We start from the raw sequence: 14,953 nt of genomic DNA, 5'->3' as shown, positions 1-14,953 counted from the left end.
GGGAGGGCACAGCTAGGTGGTGCTCAGACCTGACCCTAGGGCTGCATGGGCTGCAGAGACAACCTCATGTGGAAGGTCATGCCAAGTCCACAGTCTGGTCTGCTCTTGTCACCTGGAACATTCTGTTTTCCTTTGCCTGTGATCCTGCAGCCACCTCGACTGCTCCCCCATGTTGGTGGGGAGGGTGGGGGCAGGGGAGCAACCACTCTAAAGTAGTGACTTGCTTTCTTCTCTAGGTCAAGGGGCCCATCCCTGTGCCTGGTGTGTTCCGGGTGCCTGGTAAGGACTCTGCTGGGTGTAGAAACAGCCTGTGTGGGCTGGAGTCTGAGGGGTGGAGGATATGGGGCCTCGGAGAAGCCCCTGGAGGTGGCCAAGACTGGGGGCTGGGCCTGCTTTCTCAGGAGGAGCTGGGCTCTGCCGTCTGGGTCCAGGGGCAGAGCACACGGCATGTAGGACCAGCCAGGCCTATAGGGCAGCTGCACGTTCCCCTTCTTAGTGGAAATCCCTCTCTTTCACCCATACATTGTGTTTGACTCGGTGTGTTTTTCTTGGCTTTAATGAACAGGATTAGTTACAGTCTTTGTAATTTTTGGAATTGAAGGTATTTTTAACAAATGCAGCCAGTATCGTGGGAACATCCTGAAGTTGCTGGCGTGTCTGTAGTCTAAAATCAACCCAGTCCCACCCCCAACCTTCCTCCCTGAAGAGTCAAAGTCACTCAATGGGATGTCTATTTTTGTTCATTTCGATTTCAGACTGAAACATGGATAGAACTGAGGAAATTGGCATTCCCCAACTGTTATTCCTTCTTCTTTCTCCTGCCCCAGATCTATGAAAGCGAGGTAGAAAGTAAAAAGGACCAGACTGTATGGCACATCCAGGAAGGGCAAGTGCGTGGGCCAGTGGCCCTGCCCCTCCCAGCCAGACATCGATGCCCCCACCCGTCAGTTAACTGCATGCTCTAGCTGGGAACAAGCAAGACAAAAATGAAATACATCAGCAATCACGAAGTTATGGAGGTGCATTAGTTATCAACTGCTGCACAACAAATTATCACACACTTAGCAGCTCAAAACAGCACAGATTTGTGATCTCACAGTTTCTGTGGGTCAGGAATTCGAGCATCAGCTAGGTCCTCTGCTTGAGGTCTCTTGTGAAGCTGCAGTCAAGGTGTTGGCTGGGGCTGTGGTCTCATCGGAAAGCTCCACCGGTGGGGTCCCCTTCCAAGCTCACTCACGTGGTCGATGGCAGGACATAGTTCCTGTGGACTGTTGGACTGAGGCCACCCTCAGTTCTTTGGCACATGAGCCTCCCCAACACATCAGTTTGCTTCATCAAAGCTAGCAAAAGGGAGAGTCCTGAGTCTTTTGTAATCTAATCCCAGAATGACATCCTCGACATTGCCGCATTCTGTTGGTTAGAAAGCAGTTACTCAAGGATGAGGGATCGCACTAGTCATGCCTTCCAGGAGGGGAATCATGGGGCCATCTTAGATGCTGTCGGCCACAACACAATGTAAAAATGGTCATGCCCTTTGCTGGTGCATGTATTCATCTCATGGGTGTGGTAAGTGGTAACCTTTGCAGAAAGTGCTTTGGCTCCTCGTCCGGAGGGGGAGCACCGAGGATGAAGTCCTGACTCAGGACCCTCTAGCAATCCAATTAACCACTCTGACCCTCAGTCTCTTCCTCTTTAGAATGGGGATCATGGCAACTGTTGTGCCATTTTGTGACAGTTTTAGATTTGATGTGATAAGCATTAAGCATTAAAGAGCTGGTCAAGGCAGCTGACTCATAGCAGGCAACCAGAAATTCTTGCTGAATGAATGAATGAGCTTCCTGTTGATACAGTGGGGGCAAAGCTCTGTCTGGAGTCTTTGGTAGCAAGAAATACATGAGGATTCCCTCAGAATATTTGGATTCTGAAACCCACTCCAGCTCCTGGGGAGTAGGGGCAGATCAGAGGCCCTAGCCTGGACTTGGGCTTTTATTATTTAGGAATAAAGGTCTCTGACTGCTGGCACTCACTGTCCAGAGAAGAAGGGACAGCTCAAATGACAAAGGAACAGACACATTTTTCTGGCTTCTCTTAAAAAGAAATCTTATCTGATTTTGAAAGTGATGTTGGGGGGCGCCTGGGTGGCGCAGTCGGTTAAGCCTCCGACTTCAGCCAGGTCACGATCTCGCGGTCCGTGAGGTCCGTGAGTTCGAGCCCCGCGTCAGGCTCTGGGCCGATGGCTCGGAGCCTGGAGCCTGTTTCCGATTCTGTGTCTCCCTCTCTCTCTGCCCCTCCCCCGTTCATGCTCTGTCTCTCTCTGTCCCAAAAATAAATAAAAAACGTTGAAAAAAAAAATTAAAAAAAAAAAAAAAAAAGAAAAAGAAAAAAAAAAAAAAAAAGAAAGTGATGTTGGTTGGTGGCAGAACTCTAGCGGAGGAGCTGGCCTAGGTGTGTCAGAATAGTGGAGTGGGGTGAGCTATACCAGGGCACAGGCAGGACCCACCCAGACCTGACCCTTGGAGCCCCGGGGAGCAGAGCTTGGCAGGAGGGGCTGGGACAGCTCGGGGGTGATTCTGACTTTCACTCTGATCATAAAGCACTGTGAATGCATCATCCCTTGTGGGTGAGGCTGTAACCTGGGGTGTTTTCCTATGTTTGCTCTCCCTCAGGTAATGTCAACACCATTTTCCAGTTACTTGGATTACTCTGACCACCCCATGCCCCTCGCGACGTGAGACTGCCGTCATCAGATTGGTGCGTGGCATTCTAGGCCTTTTTCTCTGAATTTCCATACTTACATATTTAATAACAATACAGTTTTGGATTTTTTTTTTTTATAAAAATGGCATCCCGCCACACACGGCATCCTGTGGCTTACCAGTTTTCTACTTGATAATATGTCTTAGTATCTTTCCATGACCAGACATGCTGATGCACATTCTTTTCATTGCTTCATGATGTTCCAAGCTATGGACACACTGTGTTTCATTTGCCTCCCTCTATGCATGAACGTTTAGATTGCACCCAGAGAGATTTTGCTTTTATAAGCAACACTGCCTCTCTCTCTCTCTCTCTCTCACACACACACACACACACACACACACACGAGTCTTCTTTCTGTAGGGGAAGTCAAGAAGCAGAATTGCTGGGTCCTGAGGGACGCATATTTAAAATTTTGGTCTTGGGGCGCCTGGGTGGCTCAGTCGGTTGAGCGTCCGACTTCGGTTCAGGTCATGATCTTGCGGTCCGTGAGTTCGAGCCCCACGTCGGGCTCTGTGCTGACAGCTCAGAGCCTGGAGCCTGCTTCTGATTCTGTGTCTCCCTCTCTCTGACCCTCCCCCGTTCATGCTCTGTCTCTCTCCGTCTCAAAAATAAAGAAACGTTAAATTTTTTTTTTAATTTTGGTCATATTAATAATACCATATTGCCCTCTGACATGTCTGTATTAATTACCTTCTTACCAGTGATGTATCTGAGTACCATTTCTCATCATCCTTGCTATTACTCAATATTCTCAAACTTTTGTTTTTTTTTTTTTAATGTTCATTTATTTTAGAGGAAGAGAGAGAGAGAGCAAGTGGGTGAGGGGCAGAGAGAGAGGGAAACACAGAATCTGAAGCAGGCTCCAGGCTCTGAGCTGTCAGCACAGAGCCCGACGCAGGGCTCACCAACTGTGAAATCATGACCTGAGCCAAAGTCAGAGGCTTAACCAACTGAGCCACCCTGGCGACCCGATTTGGATCTTTTTTAGATGACCCTTTGATCTGAATATAGTTTGTTCAGCTTTGTTAGCATTTGAAGAATTCATTCTATACCTGGTGCCTGTCAAGGGCCAGTGTCCTGGGAACATCATTACTACAGACTAGGAGTGTTCATTAGTGATGTATTACCTGAATCAACAGAGAAGGGGAAGTGGTCAAGAAAATAAAAAACAGAAACATGTAGAGAAGCCCATGGCAGGGGTGAGGGCATTCTTCATGCCATCTTCTGCCCACGGACCATATGGTCCTAGGACCCCTGCTCCAGGTTCAGGATCATGGTGGTGACACTGGCTCTGCTCTGTGGCAGCACTGGCCACAGGTTCCTGGGAAAGTCTTTTATGAAGTCTCTTCACAGGCTCAACTCCCGACCTTCATGTACATCAGGATCCTCGAGGTAAGTGTAAGTAACAAGAAGAAACCCCCATCCACAGTGAGACTAAGTGACCCAGATTCATCTATTATAATCACTCACTTTATCAGAACAGAGAGTCCCCAACTGAAGCAATGCGCAACTAGTGATTCATTTGGTCATTATCCAGAAAGAAGAAAATCTCTAGGTCTTTGATTTATCCCCTTAACTGATTTATAAATATCAGCAATTGATAAGCCTACTTAAGCCCAGACACAAAAGATTTTTGTAGACAGTTGTTATGCCAATCTTTGGGCATGAACACGAGTATTTTGTAACCTAAAAGGCACACGATGATTGAAACATAACACAGTTTATTCATCATTAACCTAAGCATGCTGAAATTCTCTTTTGACTGGACGTTTTTTCCTTCTTCTCTTTTCACCCTGAACTTAGTAAACAACAGAACTCTGACAATAGATTTGAATAAATTTAAATTTAGAGGATGACAAACAGATCAAATTATTCCTAGTGTCCTTGCTTTAACAAGATGAAGGAATGGGTCTTTGTTTTAGGCAGTGGAGATGCCAGGAAATCCAATCCAATTATAGTTTAGGCCAAAAAAAAAAAAAAAGACACATTCATAATTCTGTTCTGATTTGAGAATGATAATGTCAAAAAGTGTTGTCAGAGAATATAATATTTGCTTTAAAGCAAGAAATAGCGACACATAATATTTTGAAAACATAATAATATATAATATTATTAAAATAGTATATAATATTATTAAAAACAAAATATTTTGAAAACAGTAATAAATGTTAATGATTACAGGGAACTTTGACTTTTTTAAAAACAAAAAAAACTGTAAAAATTTAATATTATGTTAAGGCACAGAGACATAACATAATATTTTGGTATATTTCTCATACAGATCTTTACACACACACACACACACACACACACACACACACACACTAGTTCTCCGTAAGGCCTCCTCATACCTCCACGAGCACTGACATTGTTTAACGCATTATCCTCTGCCAGGGGAGGAACCCATCTTGCTGTCTGGCAGGACCAGCCGATTCCCAGAAAGGTGCCCAGCCTCCCCACCTTTCCCAGCCTTCCCTCCAAGTCCTGGTGCCCCCTCGCTATGTCCAGGGCTGAGGTCTCCACTTGCTCTCGGTGCTACTTTGTTCCCTCCCTGCCCCACGCTCTGGGGCCCAAATCAGTCTCTTGCTGTCATTTTAGTGGGAGTTAAGGATGGAGCCAGGATAAAGCTGGCTATGTTAAAACCTGAAGTTCCAGTCATTTCTTCTACTAGTTTAACGGTTTTGCTATGTCCCTAGAGCTCTTCAGTCTACAGTTCAATTTTCTGTGGGATATATGACTGAAATCTTTATTTTTTTTCCAAATGGCTAGACAGTCATCCCAATTTTATTGACTAGTATGACCATCTTTCTGCTCACATGAATAACACTCCATAGAATATCAAGCACATGTGTATCTTTGTTCATGTGGGCACATTTTCTGGGCTTAGATTTTCTGAACTGGAAATTACAGGGTCAAAGACACGAGCCTTTGGAGGCTCCTGGGCATGCTACCAACCACTTTCCAAAAAGATTGCACCCACATGGGAGAGAAGTGTCCATCCTTGGGTATTCTAATTTTAAAAAAGTTTCTATTGTGGATAGGCCAAGTATCTCAACATTGTTTAAATTTATATGTCTGTAAAAATTAGTAAGAGGCCACTTCACAACCATTAGGGTGGCAATTATAGTAATAAGGAGGAGGAGACAGAGAAGAAAGAGAAAAAGAGGAAGAGGAAGAAGGAGGAGAAGGAAGAGAAGGAGGAGGAGACAGAGGAGAAGAAGGAGAAAAAGAGGAAGAGGAAGAAGGAGGAGGAGGGTTTTTGATAATGTCGAGAAATTGGGATCCTGTACTTTGCCAAAGGGAATGTAAAACAGTGCAGTCACTGTGGGAAACAGTATGGTGGTTCCTTAAAAAGATAAACATAAAGTTGCCATTTAATCCAGCAATCTTACTTCCGGGTATATGTGCAAAGCAATTGAAAGCAAGGACTCCAACAGATACTTGTACACCCATGTTCATAGCAACATTATTCACAATAGCCAAAAGGCAGAAACGATCCAAATGACCATTGACAGAAGAATGGATAAGCAAAATATGTATCCATACAATGGAATATTATTCAGCCTTAAAAACGGAGGAAGTCCCAACATGCTACCAGGTGGATGAACTTTGAGGATATGGTGTTAAAGTGAAATAAGCCAGTCGCAGAATGACCAATACTGTATGATTCAATTACTGGGGTAGTCAGATTCCTAGAGACAGAAAGTGGGATGGTGGGGCCAGGGGACAGAAGAAGGAGGAGGAGAGGACATTGTTTAAAAGGGACAGAGTTTCAGTTTTGCCAGATGAAAAGAGTTCTGGAGATGGGTAATGGTGATGGTTCCACAACAGTGTGAGTGAACTTAATGCCACTGAACTGGACACTTAAAAATGGCTAAAATTATAAATCTTTTGTATATTTTACCACGGGGGGGGGGGTGGGTGGGAAATCAGTGAGTGGAAACTTTCTTCAATGATGATTAGACAACCCTATTTGCTTTTTATGTGAGTTTTCTCTTCACACTCACTTATGCCTAAGCTCCCAGTTATCTGGAGGAGGGGAGGGGTTCATTTCAGCAATCCTGGGCTATGGCCAGACTGGGCCTTCTTCAGGCCCTGTGCAGGGTCTGAGGAGGTTGGTGGAGGAACAAGGAGGATGGCGCAGAAATTGAAGAGGCTTCTGGGCAGTGTTGGGAGGGAGGAGCCCTGGGGAGGACTTGGGCTTCTTCAGGCTTAGCATCACCAGACCCAGTTGGATGGAGACAGGTTGCTAAGGAGGGTCCCTTCTCTGAGAGGGGTCCTGACCTCCAGAACGTGTTCAAAAACACCCAAGCGTCTGGCCTCTGGATGTCGAGCTGCCCCTCTCAGGGCCCCAGCTGGAATGAATGCCCAGCAAGGCACTCTCGGGTCTCACTCCCTGTGTTCTGAGATCTGGGCCATCTGGAGTCCTGCCACCTGGACAATGAATCTCTGAGACAAGTGGGGCTCCTTCATGCATCACAAAACCTTGGAGGAGGGTTCTAGAAAGTATATGCATTTCCCCTGTATACATCTCCACCTCTAGTACCTGCTCCAGGGGTCTCAGCCTACAGCCCTGAGGTCCTAGGCCCTAATAAGGCCCCTGCACATTTCTAGTCAGGCCCTGCCACCAGGGGGCAGTATAGCCTGCAGGAGACTACTGTCCTCAGAGCCCTGGTTCTAGCCCAGAACTGAGCTCCTTGGGTGGACCATCCCCAAGGCCCTGGCAGACACTCTTAGCTTAGATCTGGAAGTCATTCTCTATTGTCCCAGTTATCTAAGAGACTGGGAACCTCTCAGGTGTCTGCTAATGGGGAGGCAGCCAGAGGAGGCCAAGGCACAAGTGGGGTTTATTCCTGGGATACCGGGATACCAGGATACCAGGCTGGTTCAGGATTCAAAAAGTAATCAAAGTATCCTACCATATTGACATGCAGAGAGGAAAACTCACATGATCCTATCAAATGATCAGAAAAAGCATTTGGAAAAATTTAACTTTTATTAGTGATAAAAATTCTAAAAGTAAGAATAAAGGGGGAACTTCCTCAGCTTGGTAAAGAGCATCTACAAAATACCTACAGGTAACATTAAGACTAAATGTTCTTCCTCCAAGGTCAGGAATAAGGCAAGGATGTCTGCCCTCACCAATCTTATTCAATCTAGTGCCAGAAGTCCTAGCCAGTGCAATAAGGCAAGAAAAGGAAATAAAAGTCACTAATATAGGAAAGAAATAAATAAAAGTGCCCCTATTTGCACATGACATAACTGTCTTCAGGGAAAATCCTAAGGAATCTACCAAAAAACCCTCTGAGAACTAATAAGTGAATTTAGCAAGGTCACCCAGCATACACATCCTTCCCAAATTAATTATCTTTCTATAGGCTGGCAGTAAATACATAGATGCTGAAATTTAAAACAAATACAATGCCATTTAAAATGCTCAAAAAGTGAAGGGGGCACCTGGGTTGCTAAGTCAGTTAAGCGCCAGACTTCAGCTCAGGTCATGATCTCACAGTTCGTGGGTTCAAGCCCCACATCAGGCTCTGTGCTGATATCTCAGAGCCCGGAGCCTGCTTCACATTCTGTGTCTCCCTCTCTTTCTACCTCTCCCCCATTCTCACTCTGTCTCTCTCTCTCTCTCTCTCTCTCTCTCTCTCTCTCAAAAATAAACATTAAAAAAATAAAATAAAATGCTCAAAAACCGAAAACTTGGATGTACATCTGAGAAAACATACACCAAATGTGGACACAGAAAAGTGCACAAGGCCGAGAGAAGAAAAAAGAACTGAGTTGTTTATATGCACAACAACCTAGATGAATCTCCAGAGAATTACGCCTAGTGAAAAAATCCACTCCTGAAAAGTCACACACTAGATAATTCCATTTCCATTTATATGACATTGTTGAAATGGCAAAATTACCAGAATGGAGAGCAGATTAGTGGTTGCCAGGAGTCAGGAGGTGGGAGGAGGGTAGGTGTGGGTATAAAAGGGCCACAGGAGGGAGCCTGTGGTGACCTGACACCACCAATGTCAATATCTGGGCTTTGATGTTGTGCTGCAGTTTTGCAAGATGTTACCACTGGGAGGAACTGGAGAAAGTGTGCAAGGGGGCCTCTCTGTATTCTTACAACTGAATGCCAATCTATAATTATGTCAAAAAAATGTTTCATTAAAAAAGTTTTTTTAAGTGCAGAACAGGTAACAATGTGTCATTCGGATCAGAACAAATCTCAAGCATGCAGACTCTGGGGCTGGTGTTCACCTAACTGCAAGCCTAGCAATAAACTAGTATCTGCAGTTTTTGAAAATTAGAATCTGAGGCTACCCTCAGAGACCCCATCAGGAGCTCTTGTGAAGCACCCAGACATTGTGTTGTATTTGTTTGTTTGTTTTTAATTTTTTTAATGTTTATTTATTTTTGATAGACAGAACACGAGAGGGGAAGGAGAAGAGAGAGAGGGGGACACAGAATCCGAAGCAGGCTCCAGGCTCTGAGCCGTCAGCACAGAGCCCAATGTGGGGCTCGAACCCACAGACCGTGAGATCATGGCCTGAGCTGAAGTCAGTCGCCCAACCTACTGAGCCACCCAGGTGCCCCCACACATTGTATTTTTAAAGTGTTTCAGCTTCACTCTGGGGCAAGGGCCATGGGTTTGTATTCCTTTGTGCTCAGTCTTTGCTCCTCTCTCCTTGTCCCCACCCCACCGTTGCCCCCTCAGAGCTCTGCTCTCTCTGTCCCTTCCTCTCTGTGGCCTCCATGTTCCTGCAAAACTTGCCTCTCCTCCTCTTTCAGGTTCCCTTCAAGAAGCCCGGCTTCCCTTTGGGGCCTACAGCGCCCTAAGCAATGGCATGGCACATGGGTGCCCCACGGAGGCTCATCACCTTGCACAAGAGGGGAGGCAGTGTATCTTCCTCCCCCTGTGACAAGGACATCCTCGTCAAGGAGCCCATTTATCTTCTGCCCTCCATTTGGGCCAGACTCCCTCTTGGGTCATACTTGCTAAAGAAATGGGTTGCAACACAGCCCTGTGTGTTTCCACACATCTGGGGAGGTGGCTGGTCTTTCGCCACAGGAACCTGTTGGGGAGGCTGGAAGGTGCCTCTTGGCATCCCAGCGCACACGCCTCGACCAGCCTGCCTCTCAGGCTCCCCTCCCCGCGACTGGGTGTTGGAATCACAGCCACGCCCTGTGCAGAGTGCTCCTACCTGCTACCTGCCTGTGGAGCCCCGTGGCCTGTGTGCATGGGCACAGGAATCTGCTAGGCGGACTGGCATCTGGCAGGAGATTGGAGGAATGAATGTCTCAGCCACAGCGCCCTTGAGTCTGCAGTCGGCTTTTTGATTTATGGTCGCAGCCAGCGTGTGTAGAAACCACAGCAGGACGGACTTGGGTGGATCCAGCTGCTGGGGTCGCTTCATGCTGGGTCTTCACTCTGCATCTCCCTATCCATCCCTGCCCTGCCTTCCTGCCCTCCTTCCAGGCTCATTGTCCCCTAGCTCCCCCCACAGCCCGCTCTCTCTCTAACTGGCCCCTCAGCCTCAGCCATCTGGCATCACCCTGCCTCCCAGGGATAGGGGGAGCTGCTGCCACAACCAAGTTATTCCCCCTAAATCCTTGGTCTGCTCATGCCACCCACCCCAGAACCACCCTGGTCTGTCTCGCCATGTTACAGCCTTAGGTCCTTGACCCCCTCAGTCCAGGCCCACACGCTGCTTCGCCAACCTCCTCTTTTCCAAGGTTCAAGTGCTGAACCCAGAACCCTTCCCAAGTGCTCTGTCTGCTGCGCCTCGGCCTTCTCTGGCTTGGAGGCAGGGTTTGCTGGCCTCCTGGGACTTGTAGCTGTTGTAGGGTGCTCGATGGTATGTCATATCCCCCAGAACCAATGCCCCCAAGGGCAGAGGTAGGATGGATGTGCTGGATCAGGCCTTGGGAGCCCTGCCCTCAGCCCTGGGGCCCCGGGCCCTCCTCCCTCCTGGCTCACCAGAACTGTCTGTCTCCAGACCCACACATTGGCTTTTGTCTCTGTGCCCTCTGGGTTCCCTGTGGCCCTCCTTTGCCAGCTCTTCTTCCTCTGGCCACCCTCTGCTCACGGGCAGCCAGGGACCAACTTGCAGCAAGAGGAAACACCAGGTGCTGGGAGTGGTCAGTGTTGCTCCATGGGTGGGAGAGGGGTCAGGGGTCACAATGGCAATACATGAAGTCAGAGGGGGTCCTGTCTCCCTGGGTTAGGGGACAGACCCCACTGTCACATGCCTCCCCACCCCAGCTTCTGCAGACGCAGGAGGTGATGGTGCAGATAAGGCTCAGATTCTGATGTGACACCCCTTGCCCTGTTCCCACTTAATCAACGTTTCCAACTGAGCACAGCCCATCACGTGTGCTTGGAAGCTTGTTTCAGTCAATGCTGTCCTGTCAAGGCGAAACCACAGCCTGGTCCTTAATTAAGTGCAACGTTTAGAGCCCAAGGTGCTGAGTCTTCATGGGTCAAGGTGGGAACCTGATCGTGCTGCTTGGGAGGGGACGGGTGCCTGGGGGAGGGAGGCCTCTGCAAGACAGCATGGAACTGAGCGCTGGCCAGAGGGTCTCACCCCTGGTCCCTCCCTGAGCCTGATGTCCTGTATGGTCAAGTCAGCTTCTTCTTGATCTGCGCCAGCAGAGGCCTGGCTGTCTCCTGCAAAGGACCTCAAATGGTGTGGCAGATCAGGGCCACAGCCTCTCCTCTTAGTGGCCAGACAGCCCCAGTGGGCACAGGCTCCTTCTGGGGTGTGCTGGAACTTACAGAAAAAGAAAGTACAGCGAGCTCCTTAACGCTTTACCTCATTTACCACCTGTTTCTGTTTTGTCTCATTTCCTTTCTCACTTTCTGTATAAATATGCATGGCCCCATCACACTGCTGATGAGTGTTATTCCTGGACACTTGGGAAGTCTGGTTTTTCAGCCCTAAAACTGCGGTGTGTTTCACTTAAGAGCAAGAACACTCAGCTCAAGTATTCTCCCCCCCACCCCCGTTTCACCCACTGCCCTCCCATCCCCTCTGCTTCTGGATATCCATGCATCTGTTCTCTGTATCTATGAGTTCATTATTTTTTTGTTTTAGCTTCCACATATTAGAGAGATCATACGGAATTTTTCTTTCCTTGCCTGACTTATTTCACTTTGCATAATGCCCTCAAGCTCCATCCATGTTGTCTCAAATGGCAGGATTTCCTTTCTTCTCGTGCCTGAATAATATTCCATTGTGTACATATACAATAATTTTTGTAATCCATTCATCCATTGATGAACATTTAGTTTGCTTCCATACCTTGGATATTGTAAATAGCACTGCAATGAACATAATGGTGTAGATAACTCTTCAAGTTAGTGTTTTCATTTTCTTCAGATAAATACCCAAAAGTGGGCTTGTTGGATCCTATGGTAGTTCTATTTTAATTTTTTGAGAAACCCTCATGCTGTTTTCCATAAAGCTGAACCAATTTACATTCTCACCAACAGTGCAGAAGGGTTCCCTCTTCCTCACATCCTCAGCAACACTTGTTATTTCTAGTATTTTTTGGTAGCAGCAGTCTAACAGGTGTGAGGTGATATCTCATTGTGGTTTTGTTAAGTATTTGATTCAGGAAATTTAACATTGATGCAACACTGTTATGGATACATAGTTCATATTCAAATTCCACTAGTTGTACCAATAATATTCTCTATAGCTATTTTCTCCCGACCAGGACCATGCCCTGAATTTTGCTGTCAGGCGTTTGGAGTGACCCCTTGGCTACTGTGTCCCTGACCTTAGCATCTGTGAGCACAGGCCACCTGTTCTGCAGCATGTCCCTTGCTTGGTATGTCTGACCATTTCTTCCAGGTCAGATGTTCATGGCCACACATTATGAGTGACACCGAGTCCCTTTCCAAAGGCCCAGAACACTCCAGGCAAAGGTGATGCCTGCCAGGTGTTCTCGCCTGTGCCAGTGATAAAGGAGCCAATGGGAGAAACTCTGAGGCTAAGTAAACATCTCCCTGGGACCTCTCCCCCAACCATTTTCTAGCACCTATTGGCAATTCTTGCCTGAGTCAATTATTACTACAGTGATTGCAGGATAATGGTCTTTAAACTCCTTCTCTTGTTCTCCATTTATTGGTTGACATTCTACTGCAAGGAAGAATTGTTGGTTCCCGGTCTCATTTGTCTGTTGCGATATGGGCTTGCAGGTTTTTGCTTTATTCAGGAAGTTATAATCCATTACTGTCATTGCTTATACTGATGCTGTCAGCCTGGCTCCCGCGTCCTCCAACATGTCCCCATCCTTTTTGAGCACTTCCTTGCTCTCTGCCACTACAATCTGCTCCAAATCCGGCTTACACTTTCACTGCCCTAGCCCTGGATTCCACCACTTCTCCTGGGTTCCTTTAGAGTAGAATGTTTCTTCAACACCAAGTCTAGGAGCTAGGTGTGCTCATTTTCACCAGGGTGTCATCTGGGTGCTAGAAAGAAGTATAATGAATAGCACCATGAGTTCACGCTGTCACTTCTAGCCCCACCCTAACACTGCGGATTCCTCCTTGCGTCCACCAGACCACATCTGCACCACCTCCCCAACTTCTGACAGAATCCCTGTACTTCTTATCTAGTTTGTCCTCTGAACACACAAGACAGTTCTAGAATTGCTATACCCACCACCGCAAATGGCAAACCTACAAAGCTTGGTCTGAATTTCTTCTTGTCTTTAGACTGAGTCTGTGTTTAGAAATTAATTGAGTTTGTTTTTTGTTTTCATCTCTGTCGTTTTCTTAATCATTTGAAATATGGTTGGGTTTGGCTTTCCGTTTGTATTCAATTTGAGGGTACCCTATCCATTGTTCTTGACTGAATGTTACTTACGACTATAGCAAACATTAGCAAGGTTTAAAATCAGAGCGATAGATATGGTTTCTTCTGCATATATCAGGAGATAGATATCTTCACATGTGGTCTTATTTTTCTTTCTCAACAAAAGATAGCGTATTAATTATGCTTGTCAATGTAATCTGGACCTACTTCTTATGGACCAGGAGGTCACCCCACCCCAAGACATTCCCCTGCGTGGCTGCTGCTCTATGGTTCCAGATTATTCCCATAGTTGCAATGGCCAGTAATGACTATATTTGTTCCCATGCATTTCACACTGTTGGAGGTGTATCTTCAGGGCAAATTCCCAGAAGCAGGGTTGTAGATCCAAGGGTAAAGGCATGTGCGGTCCCATTAGATACCCCGGATTCCCCTTGGCACAGAGAAATTTGCAGCCTGCGCTTGTGAGGTGCATCTACCCCACAGGGAGCTGTCGTGTCAGCTGAGCCATCTCAGGGTGGGTCAATGAGCACTTTCGTCTTTGTAAATGAATTTGAGCATCTCTTTGTGCATTTAAGACCATGTTTATATTGCATGTTGCGTGTTGTCTATCTTTTGCCCATGTTCCTATCTGTCCCCACCCTTGATTATTAGGAGTTCTTTATATACTAGGGATATTGGCACATAACCTGAAGGTACTCTCCATTTGTTATGTTTTATCCATCTCTACCTTTGCCAACTTTCAACACGGGGCAGCATTGTTGTTTTTTGTTTTTTTTTTTTCCACGTCATTGAATTTTTTTTTAATGTTTATTTATTTTTGAGAGAGAAAGAGCGTGAGCAGGAGAGGGGCACAGAGAGAGGGAGACACAGAATCTGAAGAAGGCTCCAGCACAGAGCTGAGCTGTCAGCACAGAGCCTGACGCAAGGCCCAAACTCACAGACTGTGAGATGATGACCTGAGCTGAAGTCAGACTCAACCGACTGAGCGACCCAGCCGCCCCCACGTCATTGAATTTTAATCGTTTGTCTATTGCATGGTGTTTCGAGTCTGTCTGCAAAGGAATCCAGCCATGTTTCCCCCCATCCTCTCTGTATGGTTTCATTGTTATGTTTAGAACTTTGCGCTGTTTGCAATTTAATTTTGTGAAGGTATGAGGTATGCATCCAATTTTGCCTTTTCCTAAACGGCTTTAGGGGCGCCCAGATGGCTCAGTCGGTTGAGCGTGAGACTTTGGCTCAGGTCATGATCTCACAGTTCATGGGTTCAAGCCTCCCATTGGACTCTCTGCTGTCTGTGCAGAGCCTGCTTCAGATCCTCTGTTCCCCTCTCTCTCTCTCTGCCCCTCCCCCACTTGCACTCTCTCTCA

The 14,953-nt window shown here is 46.8% G+C and overlaps 1 long non-coding RNA gene across 2 annotated transcripts; it reads right to left on the bottom strand.

Annotated features, from left to right (window-relative positions):
- Window positions 1-1,003: 1,003 nt before the first annotated feature.
- Window positions 1,004-10,886, bottom strand: LOC132665650 (uncharacterized). Of its 2 annotated transcripts, XR_013551459.2 has the most exons (3): window positions 10,742-10,886; window positions 9,966-10,034; window positions 1,004-1,410 (listed from the first exon to the last, which is right to left on the bottom strand). It is a non-coding gene; the product is annotated as an uncharacterized LOC132665650 (long non-coding RNA). The 2 variants fall into 2 exon arrangements; XR_009604214.3 differs by having other exon boundaries at window positions 9,966-10,886.
- Window positions 10,887-14,953: the final 4,067 nt, after the last annotated feature.

This window comes from Panthera onca, chromosome D3 (genome assembly GCF_046562875.1).
Source record: "Panthera onca isolate mPanOnc1 chromosome D3, mPanOnc1 haplotype 2, whole genome shotgun sequence".
Lineage (NCBI taxonomy): Eukaryota > Metazoa > Chordata > Mammalia > Carnivora > Felidae > Panthera > Panthera onca.
This window is presented reverse-complemented; position numbering and strand designations above follow the sequence as displayed.